This window comes from Pan troglodytes, chromosome X (assembly GCF_028858775.2).
Source record: "Pan troglodytes isolate AG18354 chromosome X, NHGRI_mPanTro3-v2.0_pri, whole genome shotgun sequence".
NCBI classification, from domain to species: domain Eukaryota; kingdom Metazoa; phylum Chordata; class Mammalia; order Primates; family Hominidae; genus Pan; species Pan troglodytes.
Window position 1 is genome coordinate 9976569 of NC_072421.2, and position 9844 is coordinate 9986412.

The 9844-nt window shown below is 47.0% G+C and overlaps 1 pseudogene; it reads left to right on the forward strand.

Moving 5' to 3' along the window:
* The first annotated feature begins 5676 nt into the window (after positions 1-5676).
* On the forward strand, positions 5677-7427 carry LOC100612679 (chromodomain Y-like protein; annotated as a pseudogene).
* The last annotated feature ends 2417 nt before the right edge of the window (positions 7428-9844 follow it).

Consider the following 9844-nt stretch of genomic DNA (forward strand, 5'->3'; position numbering starts at 1 on the left):
TTCCTGCCTCAGACTTCCGAGTAGCTGGGACTACAGGTATGCACCATCACACCGATAATGCACGCCACACACATAATTTTTATATGTATTTTTTGCAGAGACGGGATCTCACTGTGTTGCCCAGGCTGGTCTCAAACTCCTGGGCTCAAGTGATCCTCCCACCTTGGCCTCCCAAAGTGCTGGGATGACAGGCATGAGCCACTGCACCCAGCCTTGCTTGGGTTCTTTTGACATCAACTCTTCCTTCATGATGAGTAGGGGGAAAAAACGCAGGTATGCCCTCAAGGTTAATTTTGCACTACGTTTTCATTCATTGCTGGTTTTCATTGCCTGCAGTAGAAATTTAGCAACGATTTTTACACTCCAGGGGGAAAACAATGCTGAGTAAGAAAGTTTGCTTTTATTTTATTTTATTTATTTTATTTTTTTGAGACGGAGTCTCGCTCTGTCGCCCAGGCTGGAGTGCAGTGGCGCAATCTCGGCTCACTGCAAGCTCCGCCTCCCGGGTTCATGCCATTCTCCTGCCCCAGCCTCCCGAGTAGCTGGGACTACATGCGCCTGCCACCACGCCCGGATAATTTTTGTATTTTTAGTAGAGACGGGGTTTCACCGTGTTAGCCAGGATGCTCTCGATATCCTGACCTCATGATCCGCCCTCCTCGGCCCCCCAAAGTGCTGGGATTACAGGCGTGAGCCACTGTGCCCCGCCGAAAGTGTGCTTTTAATGACTTGCTTCTTGCTAGCAAGAAATATTGTGTCCCATGCTCCTGGAGGCAGGAGGGAGATTAACCTGGTCTATGTAATTGCTGTGTGCATCTCCCCAGCAGGAAGTCTGGCGAGGAGCAGGACAGGGCACGGCAGAAACAACACTCACCACATTCTCCATTTCGCCACCCGAATGGGCAGAAACATATCGAGGGCCCTGTTTTCAGTGCTCAACAGGCACAATTTCATTTTTTCTCTCAAATGCAGATAACAAGAACTCTGTTTTGATTATGCTGTAGCCCCATGTACAAGAAAGTCACTGTTAAGGCCGGGCACGGTGGTTCACACCTGCAATCCCAGCACTTTGGGAGGCCGAAGCAGGTGGATCACGAGGTCAGGAGTTCAAGACCGGCCTGGCCAAGATGGTGAAACCCCGTCTCTACTAAAAATACAAAAGTTAGCCGGGCATGGTGGCGGGCGCCTGTAATCCCAGCTACTCAGGAGGCTGAGGCAGAGAATTGCTTGAACCCAGGTGGCAAAGGTTGCAGTGAGCCGAGATCACGCCACTGCATTCCAGCCTGGGTGACAGAGCGAGACTCTGTCTAAAAAATAAAGGAAGGAAGGAAGGAAGGATGGAAAGAAGGAAGGTAGGTAGGTAGGTCCGGGTGCAGTGGTTCACGCCTGTAATCCTAGTCTTCGGGAGTCCGAGGCGGGCAGATCACGAGGTCAGGAGATCGAGACCATCCTGGTTAACATGGTGAAACCCTGTCTCTACTAAAAATACAAAAAAATTAGCTGGGTGTGGTGGCGGGTGCCTGTAGTCCCAGCTACTCGGGAGGCTGAGGCAGGAGAATGGCATGAACCCAGGAGATGAAGCTTCCAGTGAGCCGAGATCACACCACTGCACTCCAGCCTGGGCGACAGAGTAAGACTCCGCCTCAAAAAAAAAAAAAAGAAAGAAAGTCACTGTTACATAGTAGGTGTTCAATAAATATTTGTGACATGCATTCTGCAGTCATTTGACAACAACAAAAAATATAATGATCTCACAGATCTTTGTTACTCTGCCATTCGCCTTATAAGTGTGGTGAAATGGCTATGAGCACAGAACGGAGGGATAAAACTAGCTGGGTCCAAAGACATCTCTACCACATACTAGCTACTTAGGCTCTTGCACTATAACTTCCTAACAGCAAATCAGGGATATAAATAGGACCTTCTGTACTGGGTTAAATTGGATCGCTTCCAAAAATATGTTATGTCCAAGTCCCAAACCCCAGTACCTGTGAATGTACCTTTATTTGCCAACAAAGGTCTTTGCCAATGGAATGAAATGCAGGTGATGTACTGGATTAGAGTGGGCCCTCATCCTATGGCTGGTATCCTTATAAGAAGGAAATGTGGACACAGAAACAGAGGAGCCAGACATACACACAGGGAGTGAAGACGGAGACAGAGATTTGAGCTATGCTGTCACAGGCCGAGGAATGCCCAGAAGCGTCAGAAGATAGGAAGAGGCAAGGAAGCGTTCCGCACAGAGCGTGGCCCTTGATTTTGGACTTCTATCCTCCAGAATTGTGAGAAAATAAGTTTTTGGTTTGTGGCTGTTACAGCAGTCACAGGAAATGAACACGCCGTCCTTGTGGGATTATTGCAAGGATGGAATTCGCTGCTATTATGTCTAGCTGAGCAGACCCTGTTGCTGCCCCCAACTCCCATCTCCCCCCTCAACACTGCCCCCCAGGCCAGCAGGACCCTGACTGTACTCAGGGGCCCACTCCGTCTCATCATGGGTCAAAGGATGCCAAGCCAACCCCCAGTTCAAAGGTGAACCTTGAGTGGTCCCAGTCTCTCATAACAGTCCCATTTCCTTTGCCTATGATTGACTTAAACGTGAGCCCATGACACAGTTCTGACCTTGAAGCTGGGAAGGGATGTTCGCTGGGCGGGGGGCTTCTGAAAAAAGCCTCCTGTCTATTAAGAAGAAAACAGGAAAAAAATATAGTCCCTCTTCTGTCTCAGGATTTAACAATGTCTGGATGCAATACCCAGAACAGCTTTGGGAATCTGGCACCATGCGGGGAGCCCACCCAGAAAGCAGAGCCAAGCCACAGAGAAGGGCAGATAGGAGAGATGGAAAGGGTCTGGACCCTTGATTGGCACCATTGGTGGTGCCTACACCCACCTTCCTCTAGGCTTCCAAGAGTAGAGCTGCCATGTGTATCTAAACCACAGCACAGTGCTCTAGTTATAGAAAAGTGTCATTGTTTAAGCCAGTATGGATTGAGGTCCTGTCACTAACACTCAAAAGCATTCTAAGTGATACAAAAATCATTCACAAAAACGGAGCAATGATACAAAATGACACAGTACGTGGCCCAGAGTAAATGTCAGTCAGTGCTTTAAAAAAAATAACAAGCCAAGCAGTGCACAATGGCTCATGCCTGTAATCCCAGCACTTTGGGGGGCCGAGGTGGGAGGATCACCAGAGTTCAGGAGTTCAAGACCAGCCTGGCCAACATGGCGAAACCCTGTCTCTACTAAAAATACAAAAATTAGCTGGGAATGGGGGTGCACACCTGTAATCCCAGCTACTCGGGAAGCTGAGGCAGGAGAATCACTTGAACCCAGGAGGCAGAGGTTGCAGTAAGCAGAGATCGAGCCATTGCACTCCAGCCTGGACGACAAGAGCAAAACTCTATCTCAATAATAATAATAATAACAAGCCAGTCATGATGGCTCACACCTGTAATCCCAGAGCTTTGGGAGGCCAAGGTGGGAGGATCACTTGAGTCCAAGAGTTCCAGACCAGCCTGGGCAACCTAGTGAGACCCTGTCTCTAGAAAAAATTTAAAAAGAGCCAGGTGTGGTGGTGTGCACCTGTAGTCCCAGCTGCAGGGAAGGCTGAGGCAGGAGGATTGCTTGAGCCTCGCAGGTAAAGGCTGCAGTGAGCTATGTTCACCCCATTGCACTCTAGCCTGGGCAACAGAGTGAGACCCTGTCTCTAAAAAAAGTAAAATAAAATAAAAACAATAACAGGCATAGATCCCAGATGGTAGACATTAAGATAGTGCCCACCACATGGAGGCAAGCCAAAGACTGGGCAGATGGGGAGAGAGCCGTGGAGTAGAATCAAGATGTTCTTGTTGCACACAGTTTCTCTGTTTCCCTTTAATGAAATGTGGTTTCAAATGCCACTCCATCTCAGCCATGTTATGTGTGCTGTGGGATATTAGCGAAAGGTCCACGCTTCCATTGTTGGCCAGAGTGTCTCTTAGGCGATGTGGATGGGGCAACAGTATCCAGTGAAAAATCCCCAAGGGGAAGGTAAATGCCAATGATACAAACCCGGGAACGTATTTGGCAATATCTGAGAACAGTTTAAAGCTTATACTCCTCTGATCCAACTATCCTTCTTTGAGAATCCTCCTACAGTAATACCTATGTGCAAAATAACACATATGTAGAGACATTCATTATGCCATTGTTTGAGTAACAAAAGTCAAGAAATAAAGGAAATGTCCACCAATAAGGGACTGGGTGAGCTGAGCAGGGCAATGCAGCAGCTACAGAGTGAAACTGCCTTATAAACACTGATACCAAACCCTCACCAAACTTATTCTAATAGGCAGAAAACAGTTATGTAATAAAAATAAAAGAGTGCTGCAGGGCAGGGTGGGGCACGCGTGTAGTCCCAGCTATCAGGAAGCTGAGGTGGGAGAATCACTTGAGCCCAGGGGTTCTGGGCTGTAGCATACTATGCCGATCAAGTGTCTGCACTAAGTTTGGTATCAACATGGTGGTTTTGGGCTGACACAGTGGCTCACACTTGTAATCCCAGCACTTTGGGAGGCAAAGGCATGTAGATCACCTGAGGTCAGGAGTTCGTGACCAGCCAGGTCAACATGGCAAAACCCCATCTCTACAAAAAATAGAAAAATTAGCCTGACGTGGTGGCGGGTGCCTGTAATCGCAGCTACTTGGGAGGCTGAGGCAGGAGAATCGCTTGAACTCAGGAGGTGGAGGTTGCAGTGAGCTGAGATGGTGCCACTGAACTCCAGCCTGGGCGACAAAAGCGAAACTCCAACTCAAAAAATAAATAAATAAAATATAGATAGATAGATAGATAGATAGATAGATAGATAGATAGTGACCTGCCAGGAGCAGGGGACCACCGGGTTGCCTAAGGAGGGGTGAACTGTCCCAGGATGGAAATGAAACAGGTCAAAACTCCTGTGTTGATCAATAGTGAGAGAGCACCTGTGAATAACCACTGCACTCCAGCCTGGGCAACATAGTGAGACCCGATCTATAAAAATATTAATTAATAATAATAATTAAAGGATTATGCATAACAATAAAATTCAGAAAGATTTTTGATAGAGGTGATATGATTATTAGCAAAATCATTTAAATTCGGAAAAGCGTAGGACTGCAAACTTAAAATTTTAGTCATTGTTCTTCTGAGATGGGAAAAGGCTGTGATTCTTCATCTGAAGAGTCTTATCTTGGGTACTACTTGCCATCAATGACGAATTGTTTAAATTTGAGGAGGAGCGAACTGAATTACATTGGTCTATGCCAACTAAGGCAGGTTAGATTGAAAAGATTGTTGACAAAAGGAAAAATTAAAAAGGGAAGACAGAGTATTTGGTTCAGTGAAAAGGCTACAACAGCGAGGACAACACTTGGGAACCAGAGCAGCACCTCGTGAACTGTCAGGAATACATCCACGACTTCAACAGACACCACACGGAAAGGCAGAAAGAGAGCACATTGACCAGAACAAACAGGTCCTCTCCCAACAATGCTAGGAAACAAATCTCCAGATCCACAAACAGCAGCTTTTCTAAGTCCTCTCCTAAGGCACCAGTGATTGGGAGAGATCACGAATCCAAAAACAGCCAGCTGTTTGCTGCCAGCCAGCAGTTCAGGAAGAACACAGCTCCGTCTCTCTGCAGCCAGATGAAAATGGACCTAGTGAAGTCAGGTATCAAGATCCTCATGCCTAAGAGCCCCATTAAGCAGGACGCAGTGAATGGCTTTCAGAGTGAGAGCCCCAAAAAACTGGACCCCACAGAGCAGGGTCAGGAGGAATGGTAGTACCCAAAGTGGCAGCGGAAAAGCCAGACAAAGCTTTATTGGGCCATGGTGCTGAGTAGGCCAGGATGGGGAGCAAGCCTGGATACACCTGCTAGTGCCTCAGGTGCATGGCCCCATAAGTGCAGCCATGGCCACAGGCCTACTCGTTAACAGGAAAGCTACATCTACATTCATAGATGCATTAACAGCCAGTGGGACAAGCAACATACAGACATCTGTTACAGGAGTAACTGTCAGCAAAAGGAAATTTATTGACAACAGAAGAGAACAGCCTTTTAACAAACGATTGCATTTCAGTGTGAGGCAAACAGAAAGGGCCTACGGATACAGAGTTATTGTGGTCGGGACAAAAGATGGCTTCACCCACATCTTATTCACTAGATCAACAGGGAATAACTCAGTAAATACAGCTGTAATGAAAAAAGTCTACCAGCTCTGACAACCACTGCTGATTACAACAAGCTTGTACTGCTCAGCGCCTTTAACAGTGTCTTCTGTTGTGGACTTGACTTTACTTATTTTATGCAGTGTTTGACAGATGACAGAAAAAGAGAAACCATTAAAATGGGAGAACCTATCAGAAACGTCGTCAATAATCTATGGCCATATCACTCTGAAAGTGAAGGAAAAAAAGAAAGTGTTAAATAGGCAGAAGCTAACAGAAACTTCGTGAATAATCCATGGCCATACCACCCGAAACACGCACGATTTCTTCGGATATCAGAAGCTCAGCAGTATCTGCCCTGTATACTGCATGGACACAAGGAACTTTGTGAATACTATTACTCCGTTCAAAAAACCTGTTACTGAAGTAAAAGAAGTTATCTGAAACATAGTGAATAATCTATGACCATATGACCCGCAATATGATAGAAAAAGAGAAAGAATTAAAATGGCAGAAGAGAAGCTACCAGAAACGTCGTACATAATCTACGGCCATAGCACAGTGAATGCTCCAATCTCCTCTGGTCACTGAAGTACAGAGTACACGAGATTGCGCCCAGGTTCGGTACTGTTTCGTAGCTGGATAGAAGGAACTTCGTGAATGCTATCATTTAACTGAAGCTGTCTATTACTGAAAGCAGTCAATGGCCCAGCCGTTCAACTAGGAGCATCCGTACTGCCTCTTTGTGATATGGTTTAGGCTAATGAAAAGACTTGGTTTCCAACACCCTCTTCTACCTCTGGGCACATTCCAGATAGCTGATCTACCATTCCGTTTCCGAAATCATGGGACGACCAGCTGCAAGCGAGACGATGCTCAGTGGGTTGAAACTGATCACACAGGAGGCATTTGGCAACGGCCTTCTCTCCCAGCTGTTTGGGTCCTGGACCTTCACTCAGGAAATTGGTGGCTCAGATCAAGAAGCTTGTCTCATGTAATCGAATAGTGCTGGAGGAATCCAAAGCCTTGGTGTGCTGCAACATGAAGAGGGATCTGGAACAGCCCAACGAGAGAACATGTGAAGTACTGAAGAAAATCTGGGGTTCTGCCCAAGGGTTGGACTCCATGTCAAAGGACTTAGAAAGCAAGATGAATGAGTTTCGAGTATCAGGCTGCACACTGACCACACCGGGTTCCCGCTGAGAAGAACACCATTGCTTCCAGCTGTCCTTATCCATTCTCACATCCTGAAACAAGCTCACTGTTAGCTTACGCTTGCAAGCAGGACTGGGAACATTCACGCTATTTATTCGGGAGTACTGACTCCAGAAAGTACAGCAAGCTTGGACTGCTCAGCGCCATTGGTAGGGTCTTCCGTACTGCACTTGGCCTTATTTATTTTTTACGACATTTGACAGAGGACAGAAAGAGAGCAAGCATTAAAACGGCAGAAGCTACTGGAAACGTCGTGAACAATCTAGTCATACCACCGTGAACGATCCCAATCTTGTCTCGTCTCTCAAGTACAGAGTAGATGCGATTGGGCCCAGGTTCGGGACTGTTTCGTGGTTTGATAGAAGGAACTTCCTGAATGCTATTGTTCAGCCTAAGCTGCGTATTGCTGAAGCACTCAATGGCCCACCCGTTCGACTAGGAGCATCCGTACTGCCTCTTTGTGATATGGTTTAGGCTAATGAAAAGACTTGGTTTCCAACACCCTCTTCTACCTCTGGGCAGATTCCAGATAGCTGATCTACCATTACGTTTCCGAAATCATGGGACGACCAGCTGCAAGCGAGACGATGCTCAGTGGGTTGAAACTGATCACACAGGAGGCATTTGGCAACGGCCTTCTCTCCCAGCTGTTTGGGTCCTGGACCTTCACTCAGGAAATTGGTGGCTCAGATCAAGAAGCTTGTCTCATGTAATCGAATAGTGCTGGAGGAATCCAAAGACTTGGTGCACTGCAACATGAAGAGGGATCTGGAACAGCCCAACGAGAGAACATGTGAAGTACTGAAGAAAATCTGGGGTTCTGCCCAAGGGTAGGACTCCATCTCAAAGAACTTAGAAAGGAAGATGAATGAGTTTCGAGTGTCAGGCTGCACACTGACCACACCGGGTTCCGGCTCAGAAGAACACCATTGCTTCCAGCTGTCCTTATCCATACTCACAGCCTGAGACAAGCTCACTGGTAGCTTATGCTTGGAAGCAGGACCGGGAACATTCACGCTATTTATTCGGGAGTACTCTGAACAAATCATCCCATTATTTCGGAAATGTAATGCTAGGTCAGGTATCTGCAATCTTCCCGGAGGTAGCACAGGGTATTGGATGGAAGGAACTTCGTGAATGCTATCATTTAACTCCAGAAACTACAGGAAGCTTGTACTGCTCAGCACCATTGGTAGGGTCTTCTGGGGTGCATTTGGCCTTATTTATTTTTTACGACGTTTGACAGAGGACAGAAAGAGAGCAAGTATTAAAACGGCAGAAGCCACTGGAAACGTCGTGAACAATCTACAGTCATACCACCGTGAACGTTCCCAATCTTGTCTCGTCTCTCAAGTACAGAGTAGATGCGATTCGGCCCAGGTTCGGGACTGTTTCGTAGCTGGATGGAAGGAACTTCGTGAATGCTATCATTTAACTGAAGCTGTCTATTACTGAAGCACTCAATGGCCCAGCCGCTCGACTAGGAGCATCCGTACTGCCTCTTTGTGATATGGTTTAGGCTAATGAAAAGACTTGGTTTCCAACACCGTCTTCTACCTCTGGGCAGATTCCAGATAGCTGATCTACCATTACGTTTCCGAAATCATGGGATGACCAGCTGCAAGCGAGACGATGCTCAGTGGGTTGAAACTGATCACACAGGAGGCATTTGGCAACGGCCTTCTCTCCCAGCTGTTTGGGTCCTGGACCTTCACTCAGGAAATTGGTGGCTCAGATCAAGAAGCTTCTCTCATGTAATCGAATAGTGCTGGAGGAATCCAAAGCCTTGGTGTGCTGCAACATGAAGAGGGATCTGGAACAGCCCAACGAGAGAACATGTGAAGTACTGAAGAAAATCTGGGGTTCTGCCCAAGGGTTGGACTCCATGTGAAAGGACTTAGAAAGGAAGATGAATGAGTTTCGAGTGTCAGGCTGCACACTCACCACACCGGGTTCCGGCTGAGAAGAACACCATTGCTTCCAGCTGTCCTTATCCATTCTCACAGCCTGAGACAAGCTCACTGGTAGCTTATGCGTGGAAGCAGGACCGGGAACATTCACGCTATTTATTCGGGAGTACTCTGAACAAATCATCCCATTATTTCGGAAATGTAATGCTAGGTCAGGTATCTGCAATCTTCCCGGAGGTAGCACAGGGTATTGGATGGAAGGAACTTCGTGAATGCTATCATTTAACTCCAGAAACTACAGCAAGCTTGTACTGCTCAGCACCATTGGTAGGGTCTTCTGGGGTGCACTTGGCCTTATTTATTTTTTACGACGTTTGACAGAGGACAGAAAGAGAGCAAGTATTAAAACGGCAGAAGCCACTGGAAACGTCGTGAACAATCTACAGTCATACCACCGTGAACGTTCCCAATCTTGTCTCGTCTCTCAAGTACAGAGTAGATGCGATTGGGCCCAGGTTCGGGACTG